We start from the raw sequence: 18,101 nt of genomic DNA on the forward strand, positions 1-18,101 counted from the left end.
GGTGTTTAATTATTCATGTGTACATTCATTGCTATGCATTGTGTAGTATGTTTCTTATCTTTAATGAACATGTGTTTGTTGCAAATCATGCCGTTGATAGTGTGTTCCACACTGTTGCTGTGAAAGATGGACTGATGGTGTGATTTCTGATGTACGTCTCTGACATGGTCCAGTCATGTAATGCCTGAAGAGACACACACAGATTAATATTAAGCATTTCTGCAGGGGGATGAGTCTCAAGACCACCTTTGCCAGCAGACATGGGCCATTGGACGTCTGGAATCACGACACGTTTGGTGCTGCTGAAATGCACATGTGTGCGCAGGCAGAGGCACAGGGATTGCGATCATAAATCCGAAAATTGATGACGTGTTTCAAGGGACTCCAGGCAAGGTGAGCAGCACAGGTGGGTCACAACACAGCAAACCTTCCACCTGGCCAGTTGAACATGCATGCTTAGTAGCAGCACTGACAGTGAACTTGGACAAATATTGGTGTAGAAGCGCACAATACAGCTCAGATGTGTTAATGGACTGATTGCTAGTTGATGTGAAAGTTGTCTGGGGCACCTGCAGGGGCAGTGGCACATACCCTCCGGTCCACCATGGTCCATTGAGGCACTTGTATTAGCCATGTAGCATTCCGAGACATGGAATGAAGCAGCTCACAGGGACAGACAGCAAGGGACAGACTCGGGTGCAGTGCATTTCATTTCCAAGTAGAAATTGATACATGCACTGGCTACTTTATTTTGGTCATGGTTGTACAGGACTTGTTCTGAAGTCAGACCTTGCTATATGTTTCTGTCTGCTTGCACAGGGAACATTGCATGTTGTGTGAATCGTGGCACATTGGTGTTCAATTTGCCACGCACCCACCGGTGCCTGACTTACTGCATTGACTGTGTATGAACCATCAAAGGGGTAATGTTACGTATGGGTATGAAGCATCCACACACGTTTGTCTGTTTGTAGTGTATTTTGTTACCTTGGGGCATATTTGGTAGTGTGTTTGTGTGTTTTGGGCACGCACATATTATTAACTGTGGCTCTCTTTGCAGCATTGAACTGCTCCTGTTACTGGACCGGAGATTGCGCAGGCAGGAGGCCAGCACTCACCCCAGAGATAAGTTTCTCTTTGACTTCCATTTGAGTAATTTGCTGCTATGTGCATGTGGACAAGTTTTGTCGATTTGTGTATGTGTTAATGTGTGTACTACATTTTGGTGCATTCCCTACTTTCCCGTGTCAATCCTACTCCCCTCTCCTGCCCCTCATTCCTGTTTTCCTGTATGCCAATGCCTGTGCCGACTGCATATCCCTGACCTCCTTCCCCTCCAGGGTCTCAGAGGCCTGTGTGAGTTAGACCTTGCAGGCACGCAGACCACGGTGGGGGTGGTTGTTTTGTGCCACTCCTGCACCTGTACACGGGATCTGTGACAGTAGGCATCCGTTTGTGTTGCATCATTCTATGTTATGTATCACACATGGTTCAGATCCTGTAGTGACATTGTTTTACTGAGCTACCTTGGTTGTTGACATCATTGTGGTCGTACTTGATACCAGTGATAGCCATGGCCTGTTTGGCAGGTCTGTGTGATTCACACTTTGCATGTGTGCCTTTTGGTCACACAGGATTGCTTGTGTTTAAGTAGCTAGGGATGCACACAATGTGGCAATTCCATGGCAACAATCTCAAGGTAAAGTTGTGACAGTTGACTGTCTTTTTGTCATCATCGATTGTCACCTGGTATGTGCCAGGCCTGTGTGGACTCCGCAGGGTGGGGAGTTTAGGTGAAAAATCTGTCCATAAGCTGGGTATGTGCTTCCTCGCCACATGCCCTATCCCCTCCCATGGGCAGTGCCTGTGCCTGTGGTTGGGGATGGGGGGACACCACCATGTCCACCGGTACGCCCTGCCGTGTTACAACATTGTGCAGGACACATGCTGCCACAATGATCCTGCACACTACTGGGGGTGCATAGAGTAGCTGCCCGCCAGAGCGGTCAAGGGAGCGGAAGCGTGACTTGAGCACTCCGAATGTGCGCTCCACTATGGCCCTGGTTGCAATATGGGCCACGTTGTATCTTACCTGGGGTGGTGTGGTGGGGTTCCGGACTGGCGTCATCATGTGGTAGCTCAGAGGGTAGGCACTGTCCCCTGTAGAGATGATAATGGTTGTGATTATTGTGGCTTCTGTATTTGTGTGTGTGTGTGACATGCATGCATGTGCACGGGCATTTGTACTCACCTAGGAGCCATGTGTCGCCATGCTGGCCAGCTTCCAGGGCCCGGCTTAGGGCGGACATTCTGTATATGAAACTGTCATGGGTGGAGCCAGGGTAGTTTGCATAGACAGAGGTGATGATTCCCTTTGCATCGCATACCACCTGTACATTGATGGAATGCCAGTGCTTGAGGTTTCGGTAGATGTGCTCAGTGGCCCTAGGTGGACGTAGGGCCGCATGGGTGCAATCTATGGCACCGAGCACTTTGGGGAAGTGTGCCACCCTGTAAAAGTCCTGGACAATGGCCTGCCTTTCTGCGGGTGTTCTGGGCATGTATATGTGCTTGCAGACTGAGGGGCGTGCAGTCATGATTGCCAAGACCTGGTGTAGGCTGCGTGACTGTGTGGCCTGTGAGACCCCCCACACTATGGCAGTAGTCCGCTGAAAAGACCCAGTGGCCAAAAAATGCAGGACATTGTGCACCTTCTCCAAGCGGCTCCATGCTTGGGAGCAGAGGGTGGGGGATGTTAGGTCATCTTCCCACTCCCTGACCAGGTCTAGGATGATACGGGGTGGAAACCTATACCTGCCATAGACCTGGTCGTCAGGCATCCCAAAAAGGCTTGTCCGTGGTGAAAAAATGAGTGCCCTTGCTATTTTCCTCCTCCTGCGGTGTCCCACGATCAGTGCTGCAACAAATGGGGCATTCATCGTAGCTGTATATACGTGTTTGTTGTTTGCGCGCACTTTTATACTGTGCCCGGGGACGCTTCCGCCTGCCTTCCTGTGGCGGACACGTTGACGCCTGTGCGCGTCTTTTGCCGTGCGTGGGTTTCCCGTATTCAAATCCATGAATACGGGTTGTTCACGTGCGTGTGGGCGTTCCGTGTAGTTCCCTGTTACGCCTTCTTTTTCACGTGTTATTCCCCATTCCGCGTGTTACGCCCCCTGTTCCGCCTACTTTTGTTGTGTGCGTCGCGCTATGTGCGCTTTCGCTGTGCACTTCGCGCACGCTGTTTGGAGACGGGTGCGCCAGCTACCACCATGCACGGATTTGCCGCACAACCAGTGGGAAAGTAGCGCAACGCCTTCCTTGAATCGCACGCATGCGTGTGCGCTTGTTTTGTCACGCTTGCCCCTGCTTGCGCTGGGATTTTCGGCGCACGTTTGTTCCATGAATCAGCCCCTTAGTATCAACCCTTTCCAGAACTCTATTTAAGATAGTTTGCACTGGGTCTGTGAGTTTTAAAAGAGACTAATAAAGTCAAGGGCAACTTTACAAGTTCTGGGAGACAGTAGTCAGCCCCAGAAAATGGAGTCGGAGTTGGGGAGTCAAAAAAAGACACCCCTGTGCCACTGCACTGAAGGTGCTGTGTAACACACAGTAAAAATATTATGCCTATGGAGTAGGTGATATGGAACAAAGAAGGGCTTCAACCACAGATATACTTGTCAACACTCTCCTAATGTTGTAGTGTCTTAAACATGCTATTTTAAGGAAACTTGAACATAGAGCTTCAAAACGTAAGCACAATAACCTTTAAATATCTTGTTAAATCATCAAACAAAGAAAAAGCCGAGAGGCTAAGAAATAACTTCTACTCAGTAGTACTTAAATACAATTTATTGTTTTTTTCAAATTCACCAAAAAGAAATAAATATACACTCCAAAACTGTCTCATTCCTAAACAGAGAAATAAGGCATGGATACAGCACTATTAATTGTTCGCACAGTAGGTGGGGTTAGTAACATCTAATAGTGCAGTAAAGGAAAGGAAATAGTAAACTGATGCACAATGAACAAAAAACAGATAAGGTTTTACTTTTAGATATATGTCAAAAAATGGTTCCGTTATTCTTTGGCACAATTGCGATAAGTGTACTGACCAATTACTTGGTACGCCAGGGGGAGGGGCCCCCTATCAGGTTGTACAGGTCAACAGTGCACAGATTGTGCTTGGCCTTGGGGCGTTTCGGCTGAAGAGTGGAACGCCTTTGTCTGGGCCTCAGGTTTGGAGATCCCTGTGGGTGTGTTCACCGGACTTCACCGCGGCGGGGGGAGTTCCAGTTTTATTCTAAAAAGCTGTCAATGCCATGCAGGTATGGTCCCACTTGTAAATGCATCTACACGTGAAAGTTCAAGCGTCCTACTGTAATCAGGACAAGTAACACAGAACATAAAATTCTTAAGTGCCAATTTAGGTGACACAGGCCCTGGTGGAATAGCAGGGTCTGGATGGGCTGGCGTGCTGCCGGATGGAACAGGCTGTCTGCGTCTCCCTAGTTTCGGAAGGCAGCTGAGGGTGGATAAAGGGAGACAAATACCACATTTGTCTCCGTTATGGCGGAGCTAATCCTGGTATCTCGGTGGAGCTGTTCCACGGAAATAATGTAGTAGGTGAGGCACCACAGTCTATTAACAAAGAACATGTTAAACACACACAGCAAAACACATGTAAGAGTGGGAAAAAATGAATCGTAGAAATCCAGGAAAGCTGCTGAGAGACTCAGTAGGTAAGGGAAATTAGCCATTCTGGAGAATTCTCCCTAACACTCGCCACCTCCAGAATAAGGGACAGGAGGATTTAATCCACTCCTGGATGAATCTCTACCTCTAGTCAGTTAAAAACATCCTAGAGAGACCATTAGCATTTTGGTGGTGCCATCCTGCTCTGTGCTCAATGGTGAAATCAAATCCTTGCAGGCAGATTGACCATCTCAGAAGTTTTGGGTTCTCCCCTTTCATTTGCATTAACCATCTCAAGGGTTGGTGGTCTGCCCGAATCACAAAAGTAGATCCACACAAGTATGGCCTAAACTTCTTCAGAGACCACACAATGGCAAAACATTCACGCTCTATGGTTGCCCACCTGTTTTCTGGTTCCTTCACTTTCCTACTGATGAAGCAAATGGGATGCTCCCTACCTTTATCATCCAGTTTACTAAGGACTCCACCTATACCTGTATTGGATACATTTGTCTGCACAATGAAGGGTTGGTGATAATCAGGAGCTCTTAGGACTGGAGCTTAACAAAGGGCTTTCTTCAGGTTCTCAAAGGCTTGAGTGCACTCCTCATTCCATCTAACCTTTTTAGGGATTTTTGGAGAATAGATCACATCCAACGGAGAAGCTATGGTCCCATAGTTCTCTATGAAATTCCTGTAGTACCCAGTGAGACCTAGAAAATCTCTCACTTGGGTTTGAGTAGTAGGGGAGGCCCAGTTTTGTACAGCTTGTACTTTGCTAGGCAATGGCCTTATTTCACTTCCTCCTACCTCATGGTCAAGGTAGACCACTTTGCTCTGACCAATTTGACATTTACTAGCCTTTATGGTCAGACGGGCCTGCTCAAGAGCCTGCAAAAACATATCCTAAGTGATCAATACGTTTTTTCCATGTAGGGATGAACACTGCAATGTCATCCAAGTATGTCATGCAGAAGTCCTCCATCCCATTCAGAACTTGATTGACCATCCTTTGGAATGTAGTAGGTGCATTCTTTAGTCCCGAAAGCATAACCTTAAACTGGTAGAGGCCTGCTGCGGTTGAGAATGCAGTTTTCTCCTTGGCATGGTCTGTCGGGGCTATTTTCCAAAAGCCTAACGTCAGATCAAATGTACTGAGGTACTTGGCTGAACCAAGTCTATCCACCAGTTCATCTGTCCTTGGCAAAGTATGGGCATCAGTCTCTATAGTCCACACAGAATCTCAACTCCTTGGATCCTGCCTTTGGTACTAGATCAACTGGACTAGACCATGGACTTGTAGAGGGCTCTATAACCCCGAGATCAAGCATCTTGTTGACCTCTCCTTTGATGCGGGATCTCACATGTTCTGACATTCTATAACCTCTGCTTTTCACAGGTAGACAGTCACCAGCGAGAATATCATGCTGGCCCCAAGGGGTCAGGCCTGGTGAAAATGAAAACAGGGAGGAAAACTGATTTAACTGAACTGTGCACTCCTCCTGTTGTTCAGATGTCAGTTGAGAAGAGAGATTGACTCCTTCTATTTCCCATCCAAAGGTTGGCCTCTGAGGAGGTCAGGTAGAGGTTCACATTCCTCCTCCTCTTGAGTTGAAGCTAGAAGCAAAGCTCCCACTTCTGGTCTCAAGACATATGCCTTCAAACGGTTGGTGTGAAAGACTCTGGGAGCCTCCTTAGGTCTGCCTAATACCACCAAATAGTTCACCAATCCAGGTTTGCCCACAACCTTGAAGGGTCCTAATCATTTGTCCTGCAAGGCCCTCTGCCTTGTTGGCACCATAAATAGTACAAGCTGGTCTTGAGTAAACTCAACCATGCCGGCCTTCTGGTCATACCAATGTTTGACCACAGCCGGACCTGCTTTTAAGTTATCACTAGCTTCTGCCATCATGTGTGACGTTCTCCTCCCAAGACGTATCACATAGTCAGTCACTCTGACTGGCTTGGGGAAGGAGCACTCTCCAACCCCTCCTTAATCAGGGCCAATGGACCTCTGACTGGATGGCCATAAAGAAGTTCAAAGGGACTGTATCCAACTCCCACCTGAGGGATTTCTCTATAAGCAAAGAGAAGGTATGGCAGTAGAAGGTCCCACTTTCTTTTAAGGGGTTCCTCTAAAGCACCTATCATGCTCTTCATAGTTCGATTAAACCTCTCTACCAGTCCATTTGTCTGTGGATGGTAGGCTGTAGAAAACTTGTAAGTGACACTGCAGTTTTCCCACAGGGCTTGCATGTAGTGGGACATATATTTGTACCCCCTGTAGGATATCACTTCCTTCAGAAACCCTACTCTGGTAAGAAATACTAAGTAGAGCCTTACCCACAGCCTGAGCCGTAACAGTCCTCATAGGTATTGCTTCTGGGTATCTTGTAGCATGGTCTACTACAATCAGGATAAACCTGTTCCCTGAAGATGTGGGAGGGTCAAGGGGAACAACAATGTTGATGCCCACCCTCTCAAAAGGAACTCCCACCACTGAGAGAGGCACTAGGGGTGCCACATTCTTGGCTACATTCTTGCCAGAGGTTTGGCAAGTGTGACAGCTCCTACAGAATGTGTCAACTTCTGAGCCCATTTTAGGCGAGTAGACATATAAGGAGAGCCTTTCCTTGGTCTTTCTGAAACTCAAATGACGAGCCAAAGGTATCTCATGGGCCAGCTGTAGGAACTAGAGTCTGTTGGCAGGGGGAACTACAATTCTTTTGCAGTCCCCAGGGATAGACACAGCCGCTTCACTGTGGAAGAGGCCATCTTCCCAGCTTAACCTATGCTTTCCAACTTCTTGCCTATCAAGTTTAGAAGCAGCCTGTTGTCGAAGACCTTCGAGAGCAGTACACTCTCTTTGTCCTCTGCTGAAGTCTGCCCTGTTGGGTCCTCCTTCTGCCAGTAAAGACTGCAGCTCAGAATGGTCAACAGGTTTAAGATCTCCAACCAAAACCATGTCTTCCTCCAGATCTGACTCTTCAGAAACAGGATCAACCACACATGGTTGCACCTCACACTCTGCCTCAGCAGGTGGAGTCACAGTTGTGACCTTGGACAATCTTGGGGGTGCTGTCTGACCTTTTACTTGAGGTCTTGGGTTTCCCCTTTGCCTCTTTCTTTCCAGAAATAGCAGTGAGCAACTCCTATCAAGTGGGAGTGATAGTTTCCTCTATCAACTCCTCTGGAGAGCCTCTTAAGGTCCTCTCCCTTGCAGGCCTAGTGAGCTCCTGTCTCCTCTTACTGGGAGGCCTGGTGGTACTGGACACAACTCCAAGGGTTTTCAAGTCATTACCCAACAGGACTTTCCCAGGCACTTCACTCTGCACACAAACAGGTATTTTGACAGTCATATCATCACACTGGATGAGAGCTGATAACTGCGGAAGCATTTGCACAGGGCCTCCAGCTAACTTGGTGAGGCATTTGGGTGCATTAGCAACATCCTCCACCTTGAAAAATGATTCATCCACCACAGTTATGCTGGATCCAGTGTCCCTGATGGCAGGAGTCTCCTGGCCATTCACAAGAACACTATCCTTATAATACTCTTTAGTATTATCTGGGATGGAATTATAGACATCTAAATTCTGCTGTTCCCACAAGCCAAGGGACATTAAAGAAACATTAGCTGAGACTTTCATGGGTTCATCAGTCAGTAGGTGAAGGTTTCCACTTGCCATAGGTACTTCCTCCTCTGGGGAGAAGGTTAAGGAGACAGTGTGTACCCCTGAAGGTTTACCCTTACATCGGGGATCCACTTTCACATGGTCAGTTGACCCACATCCATAACATTTGCCACATGTCTTGATGAATGGGGGTTTGTTCTGACCTCCATCTGGTTTGGGTCCAGAGGATGTACTAGCCTGATTTGGTTTCCCTTGTGGTTTTCCCTTATGTTGTTGTTTGTGGCCCTCTTTTAGATTGGAGGTATGATAATTCTCCTTGTTAATTTTCTTTGGCTGCTTTCCGTCATCGTTCTTCTGAGTTGCCCCAGAATCCTTGTGGGTAGCCCTCTTGGCAACCCACAAGTCAGCAGCTTTAGCTAACTTCTTGTGACCTATCTCCTTAGAATCAGCAAATTGCTGTCTGAGCTCAGGAGAGCAGGCATCATAAATTGACTAAAACATAACAAGATTTCTCATACCTTCATGAGTGTTTACTCTGTAACCCTTAACCCAACCATCTACGTTTTTCAAACATTCACATACCCAGGTAGCCCAAGGGGTACCATCATGCTTTTTGAGGGTCCTAAACCTCTTAAGGTACTGGGAAGGGGTCTTCCCAAATCTAGCAATTAAAGCTAGCTTCACATTCTCATAATCCATCCTATCCAGCTCCCCCAACTCCATCACAACATCAGATGCAACAGTGTGTAGCCTAGAGAAGAGCCAGGAAAGCAACTGATTCCCTGTAAGGCCTTGAAGCTCATGGTTATATTCAAACATTGCCAACCAATCTAAAATATCAAGCTTAACCTCTTACATACCCACAATTTCTTTTGGCATAGAGGGTCTCTTAGGACTGGAAGACCTATAAGACTCTGGGAGAGAATTTCAATAGACAACTTTTTCTAAGGCATGGTTCATCTCCATTTCTCTGAGTTTAAGTTCTTGATGCTTTTATTCAGTTTGAGCATTTAAATGTTTACATTCTAATTCAAGTCTCATCTTTTCTAGAGAAATGAATTCAGGACTGAGTGCAGGCCCTGTAGGGGCCCAGTGAACAAAGGTTGAGGTTGCTGAGCAGGTAAGGGAGCAGTGAGGCCTACATTAGGAGACACATCTACTTCCTCTAACTAATCAATAATAGACACATTATCATCCTCATTATTTTCCACATTTGCTGAGGGGTCAGATATTTCAGACCCAAACTCCAGACTTTGTTTCTCTAACAACCTTTCAATCAATTCAGACGTTTTGCCTTTGGCAGAGAGATTCCTTTCTCAGCACAGATTTTTCAGATAATCCACAGTGTAACTAAGGAGGGTCTCCTGACTGTAGCTGTCCATATAAAACATGATTAATATTGCTTTTTAGTGATGTTTAGCCTTGTGGTTAGTTGATCCAAGGTAATAGCAGCACTCTAAGTTTAATCACTATACTTGATCCTCACCGCTGTACACCAGTTTTAGGCAGAATTATATGCAGTACCCTTTGGGAACACCACACACAATTAGGACTACAAGTGGCAGTACAAATCCACCTTTGGTACAGGCGTGGACTACACAGTAAAGTGGTAGTGATGGCTCTGCAGCCAGACTTATCTCAAGAGTAAGTGAGCAGTATCAATAGTTACACAAAGGACAGCAATTACCATGATTCAAACAAACACTGACTCCAGTTTCTGAGCAATAAAATATACAGGTATTTACACATCAGTTGTAAAACATTTAACTAAAGTAAAGCAGTTGAAAAATCACACTCTTAATACACTACACCGTACCCAATAGGTTCTGGACAAGTTAGGCTCAAAATGAAGTGTGAGCAAAATGGCACTCCAGCAATTTAAAAGGGAGGGAGGGAAAAACAAAGTTAGACAATAATTGAGCAGTACCAACAAGTAAGTAAGCAGGGCAATCTAGAAAAAGGAACTAACGTGAAGAATTCAAATTCAAGGGACCTGGCCCAAAGTCAAGGGACCAAAGTCTTTGCCCAAGATCACACATTTCAGGGTAATTCGCAGTTAAGTCTTTGCCAAGAGTTCAGGACGAAGTTGGTTGGCAGAAAAGTTAGCTTAAAGAATGGAGGACAAGCCCTCGGGTTGGCAAATAGTTTCACAAGCTTTCACCGCAGCTAGACGAAACGAACAACCGGATTTGAACAGTACCTTAAATGGTGAAGAAGGCTGTAGCTGAGGCGGACGTTCCTGGCAGGCTCACGGTTCCTGAAGCGACTATCGGACTGACAAGAAGTAGGAAGACTGGAGGCTCCTCCACTGCCCACGGAAGAAACCAGCAGCAAAGCAACAAATAAAAGGTGCACTCCTTAAAACACAAGCAGGGTCCGTTCCTCCTGGCTATCCGGTTCACTGTAGCTCTGTACAGCAAATTCGACCAGAGAAGGGAGGCCTGGCGAGCTGTTTGGTAAACTGGTTGTTCCCACCAGCTTAAGGGGAGAAGATCTTCCTTATCATTGGAGTATGAAGATTCGGACCTGCAGCAGGGCTTCACCGGGTGGTTCAGTCATGGTAGGTGTCCTCTTCTGTCAGCTCCTATTCGGTTCTCTCGTTCCAGTGGCGACTCTGCCTTTCCAGCCGCAGAGACCTGCTTTTTATACAGTTTTCCCATTCACACAGCCTGGCTGTGAATCACACAGCAGGGTGGCTGTCCCGCCGGAACAGTCACCACAGCCAATCAGATCAGAGTGTGACATGGGTCTCCAAGGAGACCCTGTACAGGGAGTACTAAACCCCTCCCTCACATCCTGTCCCCCCCAGACATACAGGTGCCTAAGGAGGGCTTCTGTGTAGAATCTCATGAAAGGACGGTCAACAAAGGAACCAAACCTGGGTTGGCACGCAGAGTAAAACACGAGAAAGGCTTTTACAAAAAGAAATGGCAAATAAACCCAGCCGGAACCATATAAAAACATATATGGTCTAGCGGGTTTAAGTTCGAGGCTACCAAGATAGCCTAAAACAATGCCAGGGCTATTTAAGATAACCGCGGTAGGAAAAATCGGGTAGTTACCACTGCCACCAGCCAGGTCTTAATGAAAAGGGAGTGAAACAATGCTCCAAGAGAAACAGACAAAACGGGATAAGTATTAACCCTTTCCAAAACTCTATTGAAGATAGTTTGTACCGGGTCTGTGAGTTTTAAAAGAGACTAATAAAGTGAATGGCAACTTTACATGTTCTGGGAGACAGTAGTCAGCCCCAGAAAATGGAGTCAGAGTTGGGGAGTCAAAAAAAGACACCCCTGTGTCACTGCACTGAAGGGGCTGTGCAACACACAGTAAAAAGATGATGCCTATGGAGTAGGTGAGGTGCCACAGTCTATGAACACAAGAAAATGTTAAACACACACACAGCAAAACACATGTAAGAGTGGGAAAAAAAGGCTCACACTCTTACCAGGTAAAAGAAATAAATCCTACAAATCCAACAAAGCTGCTGAGGGACTCAGAAGGTGAGGGGAATTAGCCATTCTGGAGAATTCTCCCTAACAAGAATCAATAGCACAAAGACCTGCATAGGCAGGGCAAAGGGTTTCAGAAAATTACAACCAGCAATTCAGTTCATAGGCCTGGGCCAAAGCCAATGGTCCAGAGTCTTTGTATAGGATAGCACAGTTCTGGTAGTGAACAGTTACGTCTTTGCAACAGAGTTTAGAAGAATTTGGCTAGGAGAAAAGTTAGACAAATGTTTAGGGAAGGACTAGCCTACAAAGAGGGGAAAGTTTTACAAACTTTCCTTCTGGCAGAAAAGATTTCCGGACCACGCTTGCACAGTACCATTAAAGTGAAAAAGAGCTGTAGTTGAGGCAGTTGTTCCTGGCAGTTAGAGCAGACCTCACTGTCGTTGAGGTTCAGTCGTGGGGACAAGAAGGAGGACGTTGTGAGCTTCCTGCTCTGCCCAGGGAAGAGGCCACAAGCTTGGCCAAATGTCTGTTTAAGGTCTGAGTGTCTCAAAGACCACAAACTGGTATCCTTCCCACTGGCTAACCGGTTTTCCACAGCACTCTGCAGAAAATTCGACCAGGAGGGGATGGTGTCCAGGCGGCTTGTGAGTTGGTTGGTCCAACCAAACTCAAGGGAAGAAGTTAACCTTGGAGGGCTTCTCTGCCGATGGAGTTTCAGGCAATTCGGACCTGCAGCAGGGCTTCATCGGTCGTCCAGGAGTTGCAGCAGTCCTCTTCCTTTAGCTCATCTTCGGTTCTTTCGTTCCAGTGGTCGACTCGGCTTTACAAGTCCCAGAGACTTGCTTTTAAACAGTTTTCCCCCATTCATTCAAGCCTGGCTGTCACTCACACAGCAGGGTGGCTGTCCTTGCCAGACAGCCAGCTGGCCAATGACGCCAGAGTGCATTCAGGTCTCTTAGGAGACTAGGCACAGGGAGTTTCTGGCACCTACCTCACATCCTCTCCACCCCAGACACCCTTGCGACAGAGGAGGGCTTCAGCACTGAAGCCCGCCAAAGGCCAATGAACAAAGGAACCAAACCTAGTTTGGCACACACAGACAAACACAGGAGGGACCAGTCCTAAAAGAAACGGTGAAAAAAGTCAACCGTAGTCTGTTTTTGCAGATAGGTCTTGGGCGCCATACTGAGAAACATGGCTGACCCAATTTTTAGCTACTGGTATTCGCGGTTGGGAAAAATCATGGTAGTTTGATCTAAACCACTGCCACCAGCCATTTAAAGTAGGAAAGGATAACATTTGACGGTTACATGAGTGCTTCGACTCAGGGGAAGCTAGGCAACCCCTCCAGCACTCTATAGGAAGATAGTGTGTGCTGGGTGTGTAAATTTAAGGAGACTAGTAAAGTCAATTTTACTTTACATGCTCTGGGAGACAGTAGTCATTCCCAGAGAAGTTATTTAAACCTTGGGAAGTCTGAAAGACATCCCTGTGCCACTGCAATGAAGGTGCGGTGTGACCCACAGAAAAAGATGATGACTATGGAGTTGTTTTAAAACTCCATAACCAAAGAAAACACAAGTAAAACACACATCAGAATACATGGAAGAGTGGGATTAAAAAGGCTCACACTCTTCCCAGGTAGAACATCAACTCCTAGAAATCCAGCAAAGTTGATGGGGGTCTCAAAAGGTAAGGGAAATTAGCACATTTTGAGAATTCTCCCTAACAGGCAGTATGGTATTTTGGTAGTAATGCAATGGTAATGGAATTCCTGCTGAGTTACTGACATGTTTACTTTACCGGCCGTACTTGTAATGAGCCCTAAAGTGATTAGCATTGTAACACCCGATTGATTCACACACAGCCACACATATTTCCGGGAAGGTTCAAGGTTTCCTGGGCTCCTCTTTCATAGTATGTGTCAAGTTTGGTCCTGCTGGGCTAAAAGCATGAAGACCTATCTGTACCATGTGGGTTTGCAGGCTGCAGCCATCAATATCACGCCCACCAGCCAATGGTGGTATGCAGGGTCGTGAGCATGCCGAAAGTTCACTTCAGGCTCTGGTCTCATGGGAAATCATTAGAGGATCAGATCTCTCAAGCTGATCAGAGGCTCACGTTTCTTGCTGTCTCCGGACTGAACCTGGGCCAGGGCATTCAGTAGACTGAGTCAACATTCCTCCCCAATAAGGAAAGTGTCTCATAGGTAGGTTCCTTACCTTCAGTTCATTATCTCTGCTCCTTGATAAGCTGTCCACATTATAACCCCTCCCCCAGAGCTCGGTATGTGGCCCCAATAAGACTGGCTTCTATCCCTTCTCTTTAACAGCTCTCACCTTTCACCCAATCCAGTTATTAGCAAATGTTAGGCCCTGCCTTCACATAGTCTCTATCTGATTCACTCTCTCTTAATCTCCTGATGATGTTGGTAGTTCTATCAGAGGAAGTGAGAACTGCTAACCAGAGCTCAATTTCATAAAGCTGCATACTGAAATATATAGTGCAAACATGGAACTCTGCTGGGACTCTGAACCGTAACAACCAGCATCTCCCTTGTATTTTGCAACAATGCAGTTACAGAGTAACATGTCCATTCCTGATACAGCCAGGGACTGCCCTTAATCAGGGGCATCCCATATCCTAATTATATATAATTGTGTATCCACACTGTATGATGGCAGTTCTATTAATAATACTTGTATTTCATATTGGGTTTGCTATGGTGGTAAACACGCATTTCGTCGAATGATTTTACATCGTGGGACTTTTCATCGACATCCCTTTCATCGGCAAAAACCTTTTTTAAAAACTTTTTTATGGGGGGGGTGTTTGGTGCGGTTTGGGGTATGATTATTTAAGTAACAGGGGACTTGGGGGGGCAAAGCCCCCCCATAAATAAAAATTTTTAAAAAAGGAGTTTTTGGTGATGAAAGGGTGGCGATGAAAAGTCCCACGATGTAAAATCATTCAGCGAAATAACGTAGAACCGCTATGGTGGCTTATGGGGAAATATAATTATACTGGCCAAAAGCATGGTGGTGTCTTTTAATAATACTGGATTTCAGTAACTTATTCAACTCTGAGTTTTTGTACCCCTCTATGGGGCTGAGTTTCACCCAAAACAATAAATTTAGGCTCAGCCCTAGACCCCTTTGTTCTTTCTGATGCGGCTTGGTACCTTCCCAAGAAGACCAGACGACCCCCTGGGAGTTAGTTAGCTGGCAACCAGTGCTCCAAAGTCAAGCCCTGCCAGGACAATGGAAAGGCCACACCAGGGCGGGAATTACATAAATCTCTTTGATGTAAAGCAGACAGAGGTGAGGGAGAACTAAGAGTAGCACAAAGTAGTTCTGGCAGAAGGGTCCCACCATCTCAGAATGTCTTATGCCACTCACACTTCCATGGTTCCTTTCCTTTGACTCTTTTCACAGCAGCCAAGATGCAACCCTTACAGAAGGCTTGAAATGGACTAATGTACTGCAGCAAATTTACTATATAAGGTATAGAACCCACATCCCCGCCCCATGGTTGCATCATCTTCAGACATCAGAATAAGACAGTTTTGTCTGGAACTTTATTGGTGTACAGTCTGTCTAAAGTACTATGTGATAGAGGGGAAATGAAAGACTTCCAAGGAGGAAAAATGAGCCTCTCCTTACCCAACCCAGAGGACCATTTGGAGGTGAGCTGCTATCTTAATAAGGCCTGAATACTGGTAACCATGATCCTACCCACTAAAGGAAGGTGACAGGTGGCGCAAGTACTCTCTGGAAACCTTCCTTGCTGGGAAGGGCAGAAGAAAGACCCACCTTATCCCTGGAGACCCTGGACAGATTTCCCAGTAACCAAAAAGACAGGGAACAGCTCTGGAATGGGTGCAATTATAGGGGGGGCAGAGGGTTTTGTCCCCCCCAACTTTTTTGGCGTGGCTTTTTGTCCCCCCATCTTTTATCAGGCGGGCCGGGGGCCGCATTCGGCTGCTGCAATCATCAATTATGCAATTTGACAGCAGCTAGCCTGGCTGGGGTGACCAGCAAGGGTTGCGCTGTCTCATTACATAATTGATGATTGCGGGTGGCTGTGGTGCAGCATGTTCGAGATCGGGGTGACCCACGTGCCTGCTGCGAATATTGCACTTAACGTGCAATTTTCGCTTAATACCTACACATTCCCTAGACTCTGTGCAGACCCGAGGTAGCTGATATTCTGGTGTCTTACCCCGTGCGAATGTTTTGTGCATAAAGAAGATATATTTCCACTGCTCGGTGCCAGGGCTGCATACTATGATTTTGGGAACCTGGCCTGCCCTCGACCTTGTAACCATTGTCCTTTTGCCCCACCCGATTTGCGGTGGAATATATTCTTATGAATGCATTCTTTTTACGCATTGCACTCCCAGCACTTGAAATGAAACTCCTGACAGGCTCGGGGGCTGCCAGATGAATCAAATAGAAGGGCTGAACGCGAGAGCACTTGTAAAATTAGCTGCGCACCACATCTTTAAAAACGCTCATTTGTGTTTACCACATGCAATGATTACTGGAAATTTCAATCAATTAGCCAGTTCCATCTCCTCTGAGCCCTGCATTCAAAAGCAGAGAAGAGGGACTTTTCTTTCTCGTTTTTAAATTGTGTTTGTTTGTACGTGTGTTGGGGAGCTGTGGGCCCCGGCTAACTCTAGTGAGGTGTCACAGATTGGGGTCATTTAAACACAGGTCAGGTGGCAGTGCTGTGAGACTGAGCTGTCTTCTATCTCTCATTCCCTATAAAGCCTGGTCTGCTCAATGTCCATTGCGCCACTGTTTGCATGTGTTATTGTGTATCTATATATGAATTTTGTGTGCACACAATGCATGTCAATGGAGTTGCTGGGTGCATGTATGTGCGAGTGTGTGCAAGCATATTTGTGTTGATGTTTGTGTCTGAATAATAAATAATGCATTGTTTGTATGTTTTGGTTGGAATGAAGTTTGCAAATGTAATGTTTCACAAGGTGAATGGCAGGCAGGCTGAAGATGTGTGGGAGCCCACTTTGAACATGATAGTTGGTGGCCCCCTGCTTAGAGTGAATACAAAATGAGGCACCTGTGGCATGCATACATTAAAATGGCAAAAAAGATGAGGTTAATAGCCGGCCAGCGAGCAGGAAGCTTAAAGACTAAATACCCACTGAAGAGCTCTAAACCCTTCCTTATCAGCAAGTGGCTGATATGGCGGAACCAGTGTTATAACACCAGCCCCCTTCAGCCTGCTTACAGACTCTCTTTAGGTAGAGGGGCTGAGGCTTTGTTAGTTTTGTCAATGCATTGAATTCTAAAGACACACTGTGGTGTTATAAGTTTCAGAAGACTGGCATGTCTTTAGAATTGAAATGTAAAGATACGCTAGCAGTCTTATGAAAGTTATAACAGAGCATTGGCAAGGGGCTCTTGTGGTGTATACGTTTAGTGTTATCCCTCTGAGTCACCACCCAGCCTTCCTCTCCCGCCCCTTCCCTTCAGTTGTCATGTCCCCCCAACATTTTCAGCAAATGTTACTCCACTGAGCTCTGCGCTAATTTTCCAGCCTCAAATTGCTTTTGAGCTGACTCAACCACTTTAAAGTTATTGTAGAGCCACCTAAGGACCTGCAGCGCAGCCTTTAACCCTTGTTGATTCTTTTATTCACTTTATATCATCGAGCCGCTGACATGACCATCCCCTGCCTGCACTCCAGCCATCTTCGACCTGATTGCTACTTCCAAACCACATTGCTTTGCCTGGACCTAGTCCAACCGACTTGACTGCTTAGAGCTACCGACTCAAGCATTGCCTGCCTGTTTTTCAGCCCATTAGAGACAGATCGCTACAAGAATGCAGCACATCGCTGAACTGCATTAAACCGACTCAATGTCTTGTTGCCGATTTGATCCCTTGTAAGCATCTGACACGACCCTTTAAATGACATTTCGACCCTTTGGAAATCACAAAGAAGGCTGTCCCAATGGTGATGCGCCACCCAAGAAGAAGAGAAAGTTCTGTACAGAGGTGCTGTGCCCCTAGTCTGATTCCAAGGGCTCTAGTGACCATTTAAAAAACAACTACTTACCTTTTTAAGATGTATTCGTTGAACTTGAACATTGCTGCAGAGACTATTCCCTGTCTACCCCTGTCTACCCCTGTCTTCTAATTCAGAATTCTTCTTTTGTTCAAAAGTCTACTTATTCTGTGTCTTAAGGGTGGGTTTAGAGCGCCAAATCGCCTGCAGGCCTCATGGCACACAAAAAGACAGGACAAGACAAACAATCAGCGACGTGTAAAGAAGTCGGAGTCAG

The sequence above is a fragment of the Ambystoma mexicanum genome, chromosome 12, assembly GCF_040938575.1.
Source record: "Ambystoma mexicanum isolate Mex_15411 chromosome 12, UKY_AmexF1_1, whole genome shotgun sequence".
NCBI classification, from domain to species: domain Eukaryota; kingdom Metazoa; phylum Chordata; class Amphibia; order Caudata; family Ambystomatidae; genus Ambystoma; species Ambystoma mexicanum.